The sequence below is a fragment of the Ambystoma mexicanum genome, chromosome 1p (assembly GCF_040938575.1).
Source record: "Ambystoma mexicanum isolate Mex_15411 chromosome 1p, UKY_AmexF1_1, whole genome shotgun sequence".
Classification (NCBI taxonomy): Eukaryota; Metazoa; Chordata; class Amphibia; order Caudata; family Ambystomatidae; genus Ambystoma; species Ambystoma mexicanum.
In genome coordinates, this window is record NC_090921.1 from 934,750,879 (window position 1) to 934,769,862 (window position 18,984).

Below are 18,984 nucleotides of genomic sequence, written 5' to 3' on the forward strand. Positions count from 1 at the left end.
ATATGCGCTTGTCCATTGCATTTATATTGAGTGTCTGACTCCCCCACCTGCATCTGCATCGACGTACGGTCACCTGTACTGCATCCAGCTTGTGTGTCTGATTGCCCCACCTATATCTACATTGACTGTCTGATTACGCACATTGTGTCTGCGTCCGGTCATTTGCATGGCATTTATATTGAGTCCATGATTGCCCCACTTGTAATTACATTGTCTGCTTGATCTCTTATATTGTACCTGCATCGACTGCACGGTCACATGCACTGTATCCAGATTGTGTGTCTGATTTCCCCACCTATATTTACACTAACTACTTGATCCTGCATATTGCATCTGCGCCCCACCACTTGCACTGCTTTTATATTGACTGCCTGTTTACTTGTACTGTATTTGCACCGCATTGTACTTGCACTGCCCATTTGGTTACTGCTCATTTGCCTAAACCTACTGTGCTCACCTTGACCGCCTGATCTCTCAAATCGCATCTGCGCCCACCACTTGCACTGCTTTTATTTTGACTGCCTGGTTACTTGTACTGTATTTGCACCAAATTGTACTTGCTCTGCCCACTTGACTACTGTTCATTTGCCTAAACCTACCGTGCTTGCATTGACCGCCCTGATTGCCCCGTCTGGGCACTGCTCTCCTGCATAGAGCAATCTATTTTCTCACAACAAGCAGAGTGCCAAAGCTCACCCAAAACATGCACACTCCAAGGAGCCTACTACCGCTCCTCCCTACCGTGCTAGCCGCAGCATATCATCTGACTATACTGATCGAATACCATGACTACAATCCGGTCCCTACCATGACCCAAGCATATCCCTGAAATCTGCCTGTCAGAAATGGAAGACTCCGATCTAGACTCTCCAAACTCCATGATCCACCTGCGAGAAACCTCCCCCCTAGTAACAAAAGATTGGCCCCCTTACCTGTCACACCTATCCCCAAAATCAAAGCCTATCTCAAACTTACTGCCTCGGACCCTATTACACCCAATTCCCAACCTTCCTCAGGCTCATCTACCCCTACCCTACCCTGCAAAAGTCTCAAGGGTGGTCTAATAAATGCAAGATCCATGGTATCTCATGCTACCTAAATAGCAGACATTATACAGGCTGCAGACCTTGACTTCTTAGCGCTCACCGAATCTTGGCTCCATGCCTCTGCAGGTCCAGCTCTATCACTAGCTATCCTCTTGGGATATACTATTTTAAGATCAGATAGAGTGGACACTAGAGGAGGAGGCATCACACTTATTGCTAGAGATAATTTACTGTTTTGACTAGTGCCGTCCTTAGACACCAACTCCTGCGAGAACCTGACCGCCAAACTTAACATAAACAACTCCCAGACACTCACGATCCACCTAAAATATGGACCCCCCAGGCGCCATTGGAACTTCTGAAGATGACTTTGCCTCTAATAATCTCAAATACTCCTCCCAAGTTCTACTTTTAGGGGACCTCAACTTAGGCTATAATGACCCAAAGGATACACTTGCATTCAGTGTGGGAAATATACTAATAGAACAAGGCTTCTCTCAAAAAGTGCTACACCCCTCCCATAACAAAGGAAGAATCCTGGTCATCACCTGATAGCCTTTACTTTAGTCACTGATAAACCCATTTCTGCACCAATACCCCTGGCTCCACCTATTCCCACTCGGAATAAAAAGAATATTACACGTGACAACCTACTCCCGCTCATCCTACCCACACTCAATGCCATCCCAGATAACCTGGGACCTGATGTCTTGGTCAGGGAATATAACCAGATTATGACTATCTCCTTAGATGCTATTGCACCTCTCAAACTCAGACAAAGCAAACCCAAAGCACACCTCAACTCCTGGTATACACCATACCTGAAAAACACTACTCTCCCATCAGAAGAAAATAAGACTAATCTCAGTGCTATTACAACATTATACAAAAATGAAATTCTACTAGCCAAATGTGAATCCGATAATGCAAGAATCTCCCAAGCAAACTCTAGTACTAAAGAACTTTTCATTATCCTTAAAGAGCTGGAAGCCCCGATCCCTGTGCCAGACAATTGCAATAAGGACAAACACTGGTACTTAAACATCCAGCATGCACTGGCTAACAAAGTTACAACTCTACAAGTAAAAATTGCTAAAAAAAGCATCATTAACTAGTACCACGCCCATTAGAACCTTAGCAGACCCCTCCAAAAACAACATCAAACCACCTCGGTTCAAGTTTTCCAAAGTCACCATAATTGAAACTGAAAAAAACATATTATCTCTCAAGCCATCCAACTGTCAGGGTGACTCATGCCCTGCTCAACTGATAAAGGATGCAGCTAGAGATCTGTCACCATTTATCACAAAACTTATCAACACATCATTTGCATCTAATACCATCCCAACTGACCTCAAGTAATCGTGGTGCTCCCACTTCTAAAAAACAGACTCTAGACCCCCTAATTCCAACCAACTATGGACCCATCACTACAGTACCTTTTCTTCTGAAAATCCTAGATGAAATGGCATATTAACAAATCCAAAAATACTTGGAAGTGAACTCCCTACTAGGATCAAGGCAATCAGGTTTCCGACCTCAGCATGGAACAGAAACTGCACTAATAGACCTGATTGCCCAGATAGATGAACTGATGGACAGAGGAGACTCAGCCCTTCTTCTACTCTTGGACCTATCGGCCGCCTTTGATTTGGTTGACCACCGGGTTCTATGCAGTCACATGGACTCGGCGGCTCACTTCTCTACTGAAGCCAGAGCCTGGATACAATGCACCATGAGAGTTTTCTCACCCACGGCCGCAGCTGACCCTATTCCTATCATGTGTGGCATGCCTCAGGGATCCTGTGTTTCACCTACTCTCTATAACATCTTCACGAAGCCCCTTTTCGATGATTTGGATCATCTGGGTACCACCTACACTAACTATGCAGATGATACACAGATCCTCCTACCTCTTTCAGGTGATTATGAAAAGGATTTGGCCTTGGTGAACAAGATCTATCTCATCATCCAAGCATGGATGGCCACCCATGGACTATGCCTGAATGATGACAAGACTGAGATCATTATCTTGGGCACCTCATCTTCCCTTAAAAAACTAAGCCCTAAATACTCAGCCTTTAACATAGACCAAAACATCATCTCAGTCGCTAAGGAAGTCAAAACCCCGGGGTTTTATCTGGATACTACTCTATCCCTCAACAAATGGGTAAACGCCATGGCCTCTGCCACAGCCTACACCTGCAAACTGATACGAGTAGGTAAAGCTTTCCTCTCTAATGACAGTTGCATTACCCTTGGCTGAGCACTTATTCTTTCAAAGTTAGACTATTGCAATGCCACATACATTGGGGCAAACAAACAAGTAACCAAGAATATCCAACTTCTGCAAAATAGCGCCCTTAGAGCTGCACTAGGAATAGCTAGGAGAGAACATATCTCTAAGGTGAGAAGAGCCAATAACTGGCTGTCCACAGCCGACAAAATCAAACTAAAAGTTGCCTCGCTCACTCATAAATGCATTGACAACACAGCGCCTCTCTACCTCTCGGACAGAATTAGCTTGAAAACCACGACAAGAACAACTGGACTCTCCAACACGAATTGCCTTCTGATTCCCAGATTCAAATTGGCCAAAGTGGGAGGCAGCAGTTTCCAGGTCAAGGCAGCCCAGCTCTGGAATGCTCTCCCCTCCACCCTTAGACTAGAGCAGTCCTACCAAAAATACCAACTTAACTCAATAAAGTGGCTTAAAGATGCTGACCACTAGCGTCCCTACTTTTCGCCAGAGCCCACACACGCCTGCCACTACCACAACCCATCCTTTGTAAATATACTGTACTTGGGTAATCCTACCATTGTCTCATCTTTTGTATATATACTGTACATGGGTAATCCTACCACTTTCACTGTGTAAACACCCAGAATGTATTTTTTCCCTCTTATGTTGTAACTAAGCTTCGAGGTTCCCAATGTATTGCTCATATTTTCCTTTGTATGTGTAACTAAGTTTTGAGTTACTTTTGCAATGCGCCCGAATACCCTCGGGTTTGGTGCGCTATAAAAATAATAAAACAAGCAAACAAACAAACCTAAAGGATATACACTATTGACCAGATCCCAAAGTATATTATAAAGGGTCACCAGAAATTCTCTGGCCAATAAGGAGAGAACATGACACCACAATGTATGCACCAGCATGTTCAGCCATGTTGGCAGACAACTCAATTTTTCTGTAGTGGATAACACTCTTGATAGCCAACCCATTGAAACCAATGGTGTAGGCAATGGGCATAGAACAGAAGGAGGTTGAAAACAGAGCTGCAGCAATGTCAAAAGATGAGTACGACAAGCTAACTACCAAGGAGACTTGTTACATTGGCAAATTGCCTCACACGGACACAATGCCTGTACAAGGAATCTGCAAAAATGAATCTACCCCCCAGCCAAGAACGGTATCCAAGTGGTGGAAGTCTGGGACTGATCAAGACCCCAGATAGCATCACGTGACATAGTGTGCAATGATCAACAACAAATGATGACTAATCTGCCTACATATGGAATTCCTGTTCTAGGCTAATTTGCCATCTTTCATTATTATCCAATCCCTCAGTTTCATGGGTAGTATTGGGTCGAACTAGACAACAGGTGCTTATCCAGATCAGCAAAGTCCAGACCAAAAGTGTCACTCAGACAGATAGCCCTGTAAAGGGAGCTCTGCCGTCATCACACCTAAAAAACCCAGTAGATGAGAGGATCCTGTTAGTAGGAGGATGGGTGCCAGGTCATTAGATCAATACAGACAACAGAGGCGTATTAGGCACAAAAAAGAATTCTCAAACGATTTGAAAGGAATTTTCCTATCAGCACTGTTACAGATATTCTCAAAAGAGAGCCATCGGGAGCTTTATGTAACAGAAAAATAGCATGGTGTATATCAAAATTAGCCCAGGAATATACAAAACCTGGGTATCAACCATTGGCTCTGCAGATGTGTTTGCAGACAACTCTCATCATTGCTAGCCACTTCAATCAATGGTGAAGGATCATAAGAGTCATAGTCCAAAGCATATGGAGAGCCTGGAGATTGCAGACCCATGAAATAAAAATATATGAGAACGGAGAACCGAATGTCTAAAATAGTCATCATTGCAAACCTGAATTAGGCAAATTATCACATTGTCATCCGTTCTGGAGCAGCAATCTCCCAGACATTGTGTCTCACTGCACACATTTAAAAGCACACATTTTCACACTGAAGATTATTGTGCCCTGGGAAGCACACAATGGAGGGCAGCCTCAATCACTCTTTGACCTCCGAGTCAACTGTGGTTCTATGAAGAATTACATCCCACCAAAATCACGATGCTTCTTACCCTTCCCAAAAAAAATGTGTGCGGCACTGGTCCCTTGTTCATTTCTGGGACTGCACATAAATATTGTACAAAAAGATAAGATTTCATAAAAAGACATTTACCGTTGATGTTCGCTTTGTTTACTTGTCTGTCAAGTTCCTGAGTATTACTCCCAGAAACCCACCCAATCTTATTAAACACGAATTTTCCTCAATTCTTACTTGTGCTCAAGAGCTTTTTGTTATCTATTATTCTTTCTAACGCACATTCATTTACATTTTCAAAATATGTTGATCATGTTTTAAGATGTGTTACATGTCTTGCCTTTGTATATGCATTCTGGCACAAGGCCCCATGGGATCGATAGTGCATTCACAATACACCAGAATCACCCAGTGAAAGTGTAAAGATGCAGACAGACATTGGAGAGATCAATACCTGGGAAGGGTCCCACTGTCTTCCCACCCTGCTACGCCACTCCTTCTAGACCAGGTTTATCCAACTTCAGGCCTTGAATACCAGAAACATGTCTCATTGTTAGGATTCCCCTGATTAATATCCATGGGATATAGTTTCATACAATGGGCCTCATTATAAGTTTGCTGGTCCGGGCACTACGGTACCAGTAAGCTTGCCGGTACCGTAGTTCCCAGACCGGCAAACTACGAGTTGTGCTCGCAGGTGCCTTTCTGCCGCCATGTCCGACCTGGCGGACAGTCCGGCACCCGCGAGCACAGCATGTCGGATGCACCGGCACCGTTATAAACGGTGCCCGTGAATCTGAACGCCCCATTCCCATCCAGCCCTATGGGGCCGAATCGGAATGTGGAGCATCTTTTTTCCGGCGCCCTCAAATGGGCAATTACTGGGTCCGGCAGGACCGTAATGACCAGGTAATTGGCCATTCGTGGGCGCCGGTTAAAAAATCACACGGACGGCAGCCATGCCTGTATTACAAGCACGGCTACCACCAATGTCATAATGAGGCCCAATGATTCTAAATGTATGCCATTTTTTCACATGGATATTAATGGAGGGTATCCTAAAAACCCATGAGAATTCTGGCCCTCGAGGCTTGGAGTTGGACAAACCTGTTCTAGATGGAAATATACTGGAACACAACTGAAAACGTGGAAATAATACACTTGCGTGCTTGCGATCCTGTCCAGTATGTGTTCTTTTTAAATGTACATAAATTCTGTCTGAGAGATTGAGCTATCGCTAGCAACACCTTTACATGGAGGATACATGGTCTCAAGGGTTTGACCTCATGTGCTGATGCAGTTCTGTTTTCCTATGCAATATAGGACTTGGAACCATGCCGCTTACAGCTACCCCACTGCCTCCTTCTGATGTCTGGCAAAATTCTATCACTTGAATTAAATACCAATGCAATGCAGAAGTGAAAATGAAAATGTATGTTTTTTCTTTGTGTTTCGTTGTAGATGCCAATGCTTTGAAATTCTCTTCGAAGGAGAATACAAACATTAGGTTATGAAAGGAATGGCATCAATCCTTCAGTTCCTTACATTCATGCCGTTACCTCTCCACTCTGCTACTTGCAGTTTTGCTATCTCAACCCATTACAAAATTGGGCCTACATTATGAAATGAAAAAAGCAGGACGTCATGATGTACACTGGGAAAATCTTGAATGTTAGCCCGGCTCAAGGACAGAGTACTGTTATGCGTTTTTGTTAGGTGTGAGGTAATCCTGGTATTCGTGGCTTTTAACTTCAAAGTGAATTGTATTATGCAATTTGTATTGCTTCATTCATTATAGGAACATTGAATCTATAAGTACCTGGTTCAAAAGTCAGAGTAGTCAAAAAGCTTTAGGTGTGATCATCTATAGTTTAGGATATATGTTCCAATTGTGATATTTGCCTTCTTAAAGAACTGTGGTCTGGAAATTGAGCTTCATCAGGGAAAAACCTATAAACAAAGAATCCTCTAGTAAGCTAATGAAAGGCGTGACCAGGACATGCAGGCCTGTGTACTTATTTACATTGAAAGACATGCATTCATAATTGTGACCTCAAACACATGTCTGAGGGTGCAAAGGACTATGTAGCCCGTTGACTTGTGACATGTGGTAACTTGAGAACGCTTAATTGCAGCACAATTTACATATTTTTTGTAAACTGCACATGTGCTTTTAGGGTTTTAAATTCCAACCTTTCTGTGAAAGAAAGAAAATGGTTTCCTGCCGTTTGAGATAGAAATTGTCTGGGTTTGATTGTTGTGCTGCTACAGAGAATAGGATTCGGTGAGTTGAACTAAAAGGGCAATTAGCAAATATCATCAGGCAATATAACAGCCCAAACGAGACCTTCATGTAACATACAAAAGGTGTGCATAGGTCATGCGGTGCACGTTGGTACTTTTTGATATGTTTATTACACACTAATAATGTACATGTACCAGAATATTAAATTAATCTGAAATTAAATTTGGGCGAGGTTGTCACACCTGACAGAGGAAAACTGAACATACCTGCTATTGACTTGTTTCCCAGTAAGATATGACACTTGTATTTGTTATTTCGCATTTTACTGTAGTGCTACAAAACCGAGACAGACTTTCATACATTCAGGCATGATAATATTAGTACTAAAGGGTTTTCTGTCAGGGACACCGATAATTTACAGAGGATAACACAGAAAGACACCTAAAATCACCACTACTTGATGAAGGATATCAGTTAGCCACCCAGCCCTGGTTCTACCATTGCAGACTGACACTGGCAGTGTTTATTTTCCCATTACAAATACAGAACCACTGTTAGCAAATTGCAAATAATAAACCAGGACAGCACGAGTTGCTCCCAACTCACATAGGCAAAGGTGTTATCGTTGTTAATGTTACAGCTGTCACTAGGAGAGAGCAACCAGAGTAATCCTGCATTCATCTCACATGCTGCTGTCAGTTGAAATTGGGCCAAATAATGTGGGTGTAACTTCACGCAGTGGACTCTCCCATAACTGAAGTCGATGTGCTATCCAATGAATAGCTGCCATAAGTTTGCTTTGCTTAAAATGTGACTACCTATGCAAGAATTCACTTTTCCTCTCTTATAGGAGTTCATTATGGAATTACACTTCCCATAAGGCAATTTCTAAGATATCAGGGGGCCAAATGGCACAATGAAAATGGCATTGGCTTGACACCTCTCCCAGCCCTGATGCCAACACAGACACATTATCATTGCTTGAGGTTTGGGAGGTGGGATGAGGGTCAGTACTGGAATAGGTGCAGAAGTCAGACTCATTTGTGAGGAGATGATATTTCCATGGGAGGTGATAGACTATTATGCAACAATATATTGGGAGACCACGCTCAACATAGGAAGTCCCTCCTGCCCCAAATATACAAGATCACAATAGACCATGTATTTGGGAGTCAACATGCCCTATCTATGACTCATATAGAGCCACATGGATCTCTCCCCCTGTATTAACAATGAGCCACAACCAGGCTATAGGCAAAATATGTATTTATTTATAGTTTAGGTTCAATGAGGTTTGGTTTATGTTACACACGCCACCTTCTTTGTAGCACAAAGCAAAGCTTCAATACACAATCACTTTCTCTTTCATGGTACAGACAAACATTACTTGAGCAGGTTACTTACATGGGATTTCTGTGAGTTTAGTGCACAGGAATGTCAGCCAGGTTCCAGGACCCTCTCTTGTGGCAACTCAGCGATGTTGTCCTGATACTTTGGTCAAAAGTCAGCACCAGCTTCCGCTCTCTTCGGTTCCCATCAACCTTAGGCTTCCCTAATTGCTGTCCACCTGGGAAAGAGTTAAATCTCCATTTAGCTTTCCCCCAGGTGATTTTAGGCAAGTGTCCCTGGAAGATTTGAGATCATGTATGTCTTCTGATGTTTTTTTAGTCCACTTTTCTCCTTGTCTGATGGTCAAATTCTACTGTGCTAAGACCCTCTTGCAATGAGCAAGTGCTTTTTTAATATATAAGCCACACCTCTGATTATTACAATTAGAAGGTGCCAGTTTATTAATGTTAACTTTCTCATTGGAGGATCATTCTCTCCTCCTCCTCCAAAGAGTCCACCCCTCCCTGCGGATAGGCTAGGGGAGTCCTGTGATTGAAGTGAAGTGGAGAGGTACACCCCTTTGTCATTTACAAATTCCCATCTTTACATACTTCTTTGTGTCATTTTCACCAAGACACATATTTTCGTAAAACGACGGCCCTTTCGCTGTGTTAAGGTTTCGGCTGGCATGTATATGTCAGCATGTCTTTTTCAATTAGACAATGTGCTTCAAATCAGAGGCCTAACCTGCCTTTCAGTTATGACATTCTGGCGATCATTAAATCCCACAATTACCACCAATACAATCTTGTGTGCCTAAATTAGGCTTTATGTAAACATTTTTTGGAATACATTGTTGTGAATCTTGTTGTTTTAGCCCTGTCTGAGAGATAAGGCAGGTCTGTCCGAATACTAACCACAAAGCAGGATATCAATTTCAAAACCTTTGTTCGACGTACAGTCATCAGGTTGCAATACATTACAAAACAGATAGCATACATAAAATCATACAGTTAAAATAACCTTAAGTAAAAGACTAAAATGTAACACTAAAAAGGGTTATTACAACAACAAGCAGGATATGTTAAATTACCCGAGTAGATGGTGGAAAATGAAGACAAGCCTGCCCTTAAATGAGGGGTGTCTCTAGAACTCATCATTAAGGATGGCTAAAAGAAAATTAGAACATCCACAAACCATTAAAAAAAAAATCACCAGGTGCAGAGAATGGGTCTATTTGCATGTATGAAGCACATATGCCCTATTACATATTGTAATGTTTTGATTTATTTCACTTCTAACTGAAGACATACCCAAGAATCAAGATTCATTTTAGTTTGTGGTGTAGTCTAGATAAGTAGTCAATTTAAGTATTACAAAAGATCCAACTGTGTCTGTTAGGATGAAAGTTATAGGGGCCGATTCATGGAACAAACGCGCGCCGAAAATCTTCGCGCAAGCAGGCGCAAGCGGAAAAAAACAGGCGCACGCGTGCGATTCATGGAAGTCCCTGCGCGTGTACACCTCGGGATGTGCGCCAAACCCGTGCATGGCTCACAAGTCACTGCAACATCCCGAAAGGCATGCGCAACGCGCACAGTGAAAGCGCACAACCTCGGCGCATACACCAGAAAGTGGGCGGGACACGGGGCGTAACGCGCGGAATGGGGAACAACGCGCGAAAATAAGGGCGTAACTGGGGATGTACTGCAGGGAGGCAGACGGAACGCCCACACGCACTCGAACCACACGTATTCATGGAATCGAATAGGGCAAAGCCACGCACAGCCAAAGACACGCACAAGCTGAAACACGTCCGTCACACAAAGGCAGGTGGTAGAGTCCCAGCGCATCACAAAAGTGGCAACATACAGCAATTGGGCCTGTGCGAGCGGGGTACGTGTATTTCGGGGGCGCGTGGGAAGTTACACATGCGATTTAGCGGGGTACGTGCATTTCGGGGGCGCGCGGGAAGTTACACACGCGATTGAGCGGGGTACGTGTATTTCGGGGGCGCGCGGGAAGTCACACAGGCGATTGAGTGGGGTACGTGTATTTCGGGGGCACGCGGGAAGTCACACACGCGATTGTGCGGGGTACGTGTATTTCAGGGGCGCGCGGGAAGTCACACATGCGATTGAGCGGGGTACGTGTATTTCGGGGGCGCGCGGGAAGTTACACACGCGATTGAGCGGGATACGTGTATTTTGGGGGTGCGCGGGAAGTCACACACGCGATTGAGCAGGGTACGTGTATTACAGGGGTGCGCGGGAAGTCACACACGCGATTGAGCGGGGTACGTGTATTTCGGGGGCGCGCGGGAAGTTACACACGCGATTGAGCGGGATCTCATCAGGGTATGTGTATTACAGGGGTGCGCCGGGAGCAGCACACGTGAATTGCACGTGTGGGTCCTCCCAGATGTTCCCTCTACACCCTCCATGGCCCCTGCAGGTGGCTCACACCACAGGGGCCTACCCAGCACATGTCCTGCAGGCACCGCATCCACCATGGCCATGCCCACCAGCCAACCCAGATGTCAACTTGCACTACTGCCCACCAACGCATGTCCCCCTGCACCCCCAGCCACCAGGGGCACCCACCACCAGGCCCCCACCCATGTCCAACTCATGTTCCCCACCACCCCCACCCCCCAGCCGTGCAGGGGCACCCACCACCAGGCCCCCACCCATGTCTCCCAGCACCCCCACACCCCAGCCACCAGGGGCAGCCTCCACCAGGCCAACACTCATGTCTCCACCACCCCCACCCCCCAGCAGTGCAGGGGCAGCCTCCACCAGGCCCCCACCCATGTCTCCCAGCACCCCCACCCCCCAGCCACCAGGGGCCACCTCCACCAGGCCCCCACCCATGTCTCCAACCACCCCCACCCCCCAGCAGTGCAAGGGCAGCCTCCACCAGGCCCCCACCCATGTCTCCCACCACCCCCACCCCCCAGCAGTGCAGGGGCAGCCTCCACCAGGCCCCCACCCATGTCTCCCACCACCCCCACACCCCAGCACTGTGGGGCACCTGCCAGCAGGCCCCCACCCATGTCCAACTCATGTGCCCACCCACCCCCACCCCTCAGCACTGTGGGGCACCTGCCAGCAGGCCCCCACCCATGTCCAACTCATGTTTCCCACCACCCCCACCCCCCAGCAGTGCAGCAGTGCAGGGGCACCCACCACCAGGCCCCCACCCATGTCTCCCAGCACCCCCACCCCCCAGTCACCAGGGGCAGCCTCCACCAGGCCCCCACCCATGTCTCCCACCACCCCCACCCCCCAGCAGTGCAGGGGCAGCCTCCACCAGGCCCCACCCATGTCTCCCACCACCCCCACCCCCCAGCACTGTGGGGCACCTGCCAGCAGGCCCCCACCCAAGTCCAACTCATTTTTCCCACCACCCCCACCCCCCAGCACTGTGGGGCACCTGCCAGCAGGCCCCCACCCATGTCCAACTCATGTTCCCCACCACCACCACCCCCCAGCACTGTGGGGCACCTGCCAGCAGGCCCCACCCATGTCTCCCACCACCCCCACCCCCCAGCCAACAGGGGCAGCCTCCACCAGGCCCCCACCCATGTCTCCCACCACCCCCACCCCCCACTCCCCAGGGGCAGCCTCCACCAGGCCCCCACCCATGTCTCCCACCCCCCAACTCCCCTGCAGTGCAGGGGCAGCCTCCACCAGGCCCCCACCCATGTCTCCCAGCACCCCCACCACCCAGCCACCAGGGCAGCCTCCACCAGGCCCCCACCCATGTCTCCCACCACCCCCACCCCCCAGCAGTGCAGGGGCAGCCTCCACCAGGCCCCCACCCATGTCTCCCACCACCCCCACCCCAGTACTGTGGGGCACCTGCCAGCAGGCCCCCACCCATGTCCAACTCATGTTCCCCACCACCCCCACCCCCCAGCAGTGCAGGGGCACCCACCACCAGGCCCCCACCCATGTCTCCACCACCCCCACCCCCCAGCACTGTGGGGCACCTGCCAGCAGGCCCCCACCCATGTCCAACTCATGTTCCCCACCACCCCTACCCCCCAGCACTGTGGGGCACCTGCCAGCAGGCCCCCACCCATGTCTCCCACCAGCCCCACCCCCAGCACTGTGGGGCACCTGCCAGCAGGCACCCACCCATGTCCAACTCATGTTCCCCACCACCCCCACCCCCCAGCACTGTGGGGTACCTGCCAGCAGGCCCCCACCCATGTCCAACTCATGTTCCCCACCACCCCACCCCCCAGCACTGTGGGGCACCTGCCAGCAGGCCCCCACACATGTCTCCCACCACCCCCACCCCCAGCACTGTGGGGCACCTGCCAGCAGGCCCCCACCCATGTCCAACTCATGTTCCCCACCACCCCCACCCCCCAGCACTGTGGGGCACCTGCCAGCAGGCCCCCACCCATGTCCAACTCATGTTCCCCACCACCCCCACCCCCCAGCACTGTGGGGCACCTGTCAGCAGGCCCCCACCCATGTCCAACTCATGTTCCCCACCACCCCCATCCCCCAGCACTGTGGGGCACCTGCCAGCAGGCCCCCACCCATGTCCAACTCATGTTCCCCACCACCCCCACCCCCCAGCAGTGTGGGGCACCTGCCAGCAGGCCCCCACCCATGTGCAACTCCTGTTCCCCAGGCAACATGTCATCACAATCTAGATCCCTGGTCCCTATGGTCAGCCTCCAAATGCAAAACACCCACACGAGTATTGCATCCACCCACTCATAATTTGCAATTAAATCACAGAACACCAATTGCAAGTTCCGAAACAAACACATTTCCCTCACATACACCCAATGAGTGTCAGTGAATCTCAAAACACATATCATGAAATGCATGAAACCAATGAGATACCACACATTGAAGTTCACCAAAAAAAATATGTATTAAAGGAAACATAAATAGAATAAAAAATGTAGAAACAGAAACGTGAATGTACAAAAATGAAAAGAAGCATGTCCGTTAAAAAAAGCAAAAACAAAAATAAAATTCCAAAGTAATGTTGTCCAAAGTCAATGTCCACAAAACAAAATCCAATGGGAAATAAAAAAGAAAGCCATTGCTCCATGGTTAAAAAAAGAAAAAAAAATACAATCCAACTGTGAACTATGTACATGGAAACAAGCCACGGTCCATTATCCCAACATAATAAAGGAAACCTATCTAACTACACTAACTAATAAAATAAACTATATACAAAAATGTGGCCAATGTCCGAAAGGTCCAAATAAAATAAAAACAAAAATGAAACCTAACACTACCTACATAACTATGTACAAGGTCAGCGGGCTAGTTTCACGGCTCACTTGTGGATGTCCCGGGCCAGGGCATCATCGAACTCCTCCTCAATGTCCCGGAGGCGGTCCTCCTCCATGGCCCCGAGGGTCCGCAGGGCCATCGACGTCTCCACCTCCAAACCCCTGCGGATTGCCTCGAGGCACTCGGCCCGCCTCAGGGCCCTCCGCATGGAGTTCTCCGCCCTGACCATTGTGAGCCGTGCCTCTTCCGCCCGCTGCCGCTCTGCATCTATGGCGTGGCCCAACCGACGCCACACGGAAGACACTCTCTGTCCTGGGTCCTCCTGCCCTCTGGCCGATGCCTGAACCTCCGATGTTGAAGGCCCCGAGCCTTCATGGCTCCCACCACGTTGCTGCTGCTGCTGTGCCTCTGCCCGTGCACTGCCTCCTGCTGCCTGCACATCCTCCGCCGGCTGGGGTGCAGTCGTAGATGTGGCCACCCATGCTGGACGTCCGACTCCCGACTGTGGCAGGGATGCCTCCTCCAACAGCCTGGCCGCACCGTCAGAGGCAGCTCCACAGGGCACCCAGGTGACTGATGGGTGGGAAGATGGCACAGAGGACGTCTGGCGCGTAGGGGGTCCAGTTGAGCAGGGGGTCGGAGCAAGCCCCATCAGACGGAGGAATCCGGCCTGGGTGACCTGTCCCAGCAGGCTGACGTGGTCAACGAGCCATTCGAGATGACGTGCAGTCTCTTCATGAAAAGACTGCAGGTCACCTCGCATGGCCCGTTGACGCAACGCCACACCAGCCAGGACAGACTCAACCCGGACCTGGATAGCCACGTCCGCAGGCAGAGGAAGGCCAGTTAACGTGAGCTCATCCCCTGCCTGAAAACGGGTCTGGACGTAGGCATCCCTGCTGGTGCAAGATGATGCAGGGACAGGATCAGGGACAGGATTGCACACAGGCACCTCCGCGGCGGCCTGTGCTGCCTCTTGTCCCTGGTCCTGCACTGCACCACTAGCACCAGTGGGATCCCCACCTCCAGACCCCGTCTCTGGTGCTTGCACGGCCTCCTCCTCCAACAAACCCCCCACCAACCTGGATGACTCCGTGCCATCTTCCCCTGTTGGGCCCTGTGGGGTCCCAGCTGCCCCTTCTGCTGCCGAGGAGTCCAACTCCAACCTCGGCCTCTTGGACCTCCCCCCGGCAGCTGCGGCCTGGGACGCGGCACTGGACTCCTCACTCCCCGACGAGATGACAACATGGGAGGGGAGCCGGGCCTTGCGTCTCCGGCTGGCGGTGGGATCCCCGCCGCTGTGCTCCAGAGCACCTTCTTCGCCCTCTTCATCAGTTGACGCTGCAGACAGGGAGAAACAAAACACAGGCATCAGGGCACTGTACAATGGACACATACACACATGACAGTTGTACATGAGTGGCATTGGCAAACCTCAGACATGTCATCACAATCCCCAACACACATGTCATTACAACTCGCACACATGAGCCATACCACAGCCATATCGCAACTGCCACCACCATCCATACACATACAACAGCATGAGCAGCCAAAGGTGAGCCAGACATCACATGCAACAAAGGAAGTGCACCACACATGTACACACACCACTACACTTGCATGCATGTGTACACCTCTGCCAAGTGTCGCAGTGTTCAGACGGCATCCATGTCACATCTGCCAATCAGGCTTCCACATACCGCTGTCACATGCATCCATGTTGCATCACTGTTGCACTCTTGTCAAATACACACACATGCACATGTACACAGTGCTGATACATGCAGCCAAAAACAACATACATGCGTGACATCACGGACATGTCTACTTACATACACATTCATCCAAACATGTGTGCCCACACAACTGCATTTGGCATGCAAGCCTACACACACAAGCACCATCCATGTCTCACACATTACAGCCCTCGCATGTGTCAGCCCCACGGCCCTGTACACCCCCACCCATACTCGACCCCATACAAACAGATGTGCAACCTGCACACTACTGAATAATCACCACACGCACTGCTCACAATCAGGATGCATGTACACTCACCGCTCGACTCCAGACGGGTCTGCTTCTCAAGTACCTGGACGTGGAGCGCTGGGGATATGCGTTCCAGGACCCTCATCTGTTCTTCCGACAAGTGGCCCCGGCGCCCCTTGGCATCCGCTGCCTTCAAGTTGTAAGTCGCAGACTGCCACCCCCTCCGCGTTGATGGCAGTCAAGATGTCAGTCCAGATCTGAGTCCGTCCTTCCTTGTCGGCGCGTGAACTTCCGAAGAGGGCATCATACTGCCCCAGGACTTGCTCCACCAGGACACCAACTTCGGTGGCACTGAAGCTGGTGCCCCTCTGCCTCTCTGGCCGGGGGTTGTCAGTGGTCCCAGATGGTGTTTGCCCCGACATGACAACCCCAGAGGCAGGAGTGGGTGGGCAACTGGGTCCTGGGGCTGGGCTGTGGAGCGATGGAATCCCAGTCGGGAGTCTTCGGTTCCAGCAGGGGTGGTCACAGCAACAGCACCCCTGGCTGATGTGCAGGCAGCAAATGGCAGGGCACGTGGGCAGCAGGCAGTCAGGCAGCAGCAGATGGCAGGTGGGAGCGTGCTCGGGGCTCTGGGGGGCAGTAGTTCGGCCTTCTGGGCAGGAGCGTGGTCTTCCGTGTGCTTACGCGTGGCCAGCTTGATATGGAGTTATTTGGCATGTGAAAAATATGCACGTCAGCGTGTAATTCGAGTAAAGGCCCTTAGCGCATAAGCGCGTCTGCACGCATATGCATTTTCATTGGACAGAAGGCCCCTCAAGCGCAAGTGCCCCTGTGACGTGACGCGTACAGACGTGCATGGGCATTTCAGCACGTGTGAAAAACTGCACGTCCGCGTGTAATACGAGGAAAGGGCCCATGCGCGTAAGCGCGCGTGGAAAACTGCACGAGGAAATACGAGGAAAGGCCCTTAGCGCATATGCACGGCAGCACACATATGCGATTTCATTGGACCCAAGGCCCTTAGCGCGTGAGCGCGTCTGTGACGTGACGCGCGCATGTGTTTCCCTCATTGCACGTGATGACAGAACACACATGGATTTCCACCAATCGCGTGTGAAAGTTCCCGGCACCCCGGAACACATGTACCCAGGCTAATCGCATGTGGAACTTCCCGCGCACTCCGAAACACACGTACCCAGGCCAGTTGCGTGTACGCTCACTCCCCTCCGATCACACGCGATGACACTCGGACCGTATCCGAATACGGGAAACCCGCGCATGGCAAAAGACGTGCACAGGCGTCAACGCGTCTGCCCACACGAAGGCAGCCGGAGCCGTCCCCGCGACAGGATAAAAGTGCGCGCAAACAACAAACGCGTATATACAGCTACGATGAATGCCCCATTTGTCGCTGCACTGATCGTGGGACACCGCAGGAGGAGGAGAATAGCCAGGGCACGCATTTTCGCACCACGGACAAGCCTTTTTGGGATGCCTGACGACCAGGTCTATGGCAGGTATAGGTTTCCACCCCATATCATCCTAGACCTGGTCAGGGAGTGGGAAGATGACCTCACATCCCCCACCCTTTGCTCCCAAGCATTGATCCCCTTGGAGAAGCTGCTCAATGTCCTGCATTTTTTGGCCACTGGGTCATTTCAGCAGACCACTGCCATAGTGGGGGGGGTCTCACAGGCCACGCAGTCACGCTGCCTACACCAGGTACTGGCAATCATGACAGCGCACCCCTCAGTCCGCAGGCACATATACATGCCCAGAACACCCGCAGAAAGGCAGGCCGTTGTCCTGGATTTTTTCAGGGTGGCACACTTCCCCAAAATGCTCGGTGCCATAGATTGCACCCATGTGGCCCTACGTCCACCTAGGGCCATTGAGCACATCTACCGAAACCGCAAGCACTGGCATTCCATCACTGTACAGGTGGTATGTGATGCAAAGGGAATCATCACCTCTGTCTATGCAAACTACCCTGGCTCCACCCATGACAGTTTCATATACAGAATGTCCGCCCTGAGCCGGGCCCTGGAAGCTGGGCAGCATGGCGACACATGGCTCCTAGGTCAGTACAAATGCCTTTGCACATGCATGCAAGTAACACACAGACAAATATTCAAACCCTTATAATCTCAACTATTATCACCTCCCCAGGGGACAGTGCCTGCCCTGTGGGGAACCACATGATGACGCCAATCCGGAACCCCGCAACACCACCCCAGGTAAGATACAACGCCGCCCATATTGCAACCAGGGGAATAGTGGAGCGCACATTCGGAGTGCTCAAGTCACGTTTCCGCTCCCTTGACCGCTCTGGTGGGCAACTACTCTATGCACCACCAGTAGTGTGCAGGATCATTGTGGCAGCATGTGTCCTGCACAATGTTGCAACACGGCAGGGCGTCCCGGTGGACATGGAGGTGCCCCCACATCCCCAACCACAGGCACAGGCGCTGCCCATGGGAGGGGACAGGGCACGTGGCGAGGAAGCCCGGACCCAGCTTGTGGCCACATTTTTCACCTAAACTCCCACCCCTGCCGAATGCACACACGCCTGGCACATACCAGGTGACAATCGATGATGACAAAGAGACAGTCAACTGTCACAACCCTACCACCCTGAGATAGTTTCCATGGAAGTGCCACATCGTCCGCATCCCTAGCTACTTAAACACAAGCTATCCTGTGTGACCAAAAGGCACACATATGACATATGACATGATATGGGCCATACACAAGTATTCCAAGGCGCAATGAGGCAGTGAGGGGGGAACAAGGGAACAC